Source organism: Mobula hypostoma, chromosome 5, assembly GCF_963921235.1.
Source record: "Mobula hypostoma chromosome 5, sMobHyp1.1, whole genome shotgun sequence".
In the NCBI taxonomy this organism is placed as follows: domain Eukaryota; kingdom Metazoa; phylum Chordata; class Chondrichthyes; order Myliobatiformes; family Myliobatidae; genus Mobula; species Mobula hypostoma.
In genome coordinates, this window is record NC_086101.1 from 109,911,988 (window position 1) to 109,913,898 (window position 1,911).

Genomic DNA, 1,911 nt, shown 5'->3' on the forward strand with positions numbered 1-1,911 from the left:
TGTTAATGGGTAAGGTCAGAGGAGAATGGCCAGACTAGTTCAAGCTGACAGGAAGGTGACAGTAACTCAGATAACTATGTTACAGCAGTGGTGTGCAGAAGAGCATCTCTGAACGCACAACACATTGAACCATGAAGTGGATGGGCTAAGCAGCAGAAGACCATGAACAAACACTCAGATATCACTTTATTAGGTACAGGAGGTCCCTTGTAAAATGGCCACTGAGTGTAGAGAATTACTATAAATTACACAACTAAATTAATTGTGCAGATAAAAGGAATAACAAGGTAGTATTGCACACTAAAAATGCTGGAGAAACTGATCAGGCCATGCTACATCTGTGGAGGGAAATGAACAGTCAACATTCCAAGCCCGAACCCTTCATCAGGACTGGAAAGGAAGGTGAGGTGAGGCAGGTGCAGAAGCCAGAATAAAATGCTATGGGGAGGGGCAGGAGTACAAGCTCACAGGCCAAGTGAGAGGGAGGTGTGGAGTGGGAATGAAGTGAGAGTCTGGGATTTGATAGGTGGAAGAGGGAAGGAGCAGAAAAGGATGAGCTCTGATGGGAGAGAATAAGGGGAAGGAGGCGAGGGTGCTGAGTAGGTTGGGAGGGTGGGGAATGGCAAAGAGAAGGGGTAGTGTCAAGGGTTTTATGGACCATTCAGAAATCCAATGGTGGGGGGTGGGTAGAAGCTGTTTATGGATCATTGAGTGTGGGTCTTCAGGTTCCTGTACCTCTTCCCTGGAGGTAGTTACGAGAAGACCAGGGTCAGAGATCCCTAGGGGTCTGGGAGTTGATGCCCGAAGGCCAGAACTGTGGCTCAATGGGCTGAAGACCAAAGTTGGAGCCCATTGACTGTGTGACTTTGAGAACAAGGACTCAAAGCCCGGCGGTGGCCTATCCAGGGACTGGCTGTGCGAGTGAGCCGGTGGGAGGGACGAGTGCGTGTTTTGCCATTGGCATCTTGCTTTGTTTGTGCTGTCCTGTGGAACACTGGGTGAGGTATGCAGTCACTGGTGCCGGAATGGCTCGAGGCCGAAGATGGCCTGCCTGGGGTGAGAGGACTGCAGACATGGGTGGGTGGGAGGGAGGGAGGGTTGTTTGGCTGCTGCTTCGTCACTTGGTATGGTGTGTGTTGTTCTGCCAAACGTGGTGGGGTAGTTCGTTGGTGCCGGAATGTGTGACCACCCTTGTGAGCACATCCTTGGGCTGCAGCACAAACAACATATTTCACTGTACATCTCAGTGTACTTGTGATAAATAAATCTGGTACGTCTCGGGTGGCGAGAGCCTTCAGTGATGATGCCACCTTCTTGAGACACCATTATTGAGGTGCTGGTCAGTGGGGTTAATGAAATAGGCACTGAACGTGATGGGCCAAGGGGCCTGACAGACTGTGTTTAAAATCTGCAGGAAAACATGAACTAATACACTAAAATGTCGAACAAGTGAAAAGACAGCGGTTCCCAAATTGAAAGAATCCCAGCCATCACTATTGCGAGGTGTAAAAAGATGACATTTACAGATTCAGGATTGTTCATTGTCTTTCTTCAGTGCACACATGAAAGGAGAACAAATTGATTGTTACTCTGATCTGATGGCAGAGGGGAACAGCTGGTTTCCCTCCACCATCAGATATCTGAACAGATAATGAACCTATGAGTACTACCTTGTAATATTGCACTTATTTACAGCAATTTTTATGTCTTGCTGCCACAAAACAACAATTTTTAGGGAAAATGTCGGGGTAATAAATCTGATTTCAATGCTTCTGGTTCGGAGATTTCAATATTACATTTCAGTATATTTGACCATCCATATCCAATCCGTTTGTTTGAATTCAAAATTAATCTTCCAGTGCCCCCACCCCCTCCCCCAAATCAACACGACAGCGAAAATGAAAATGCGCA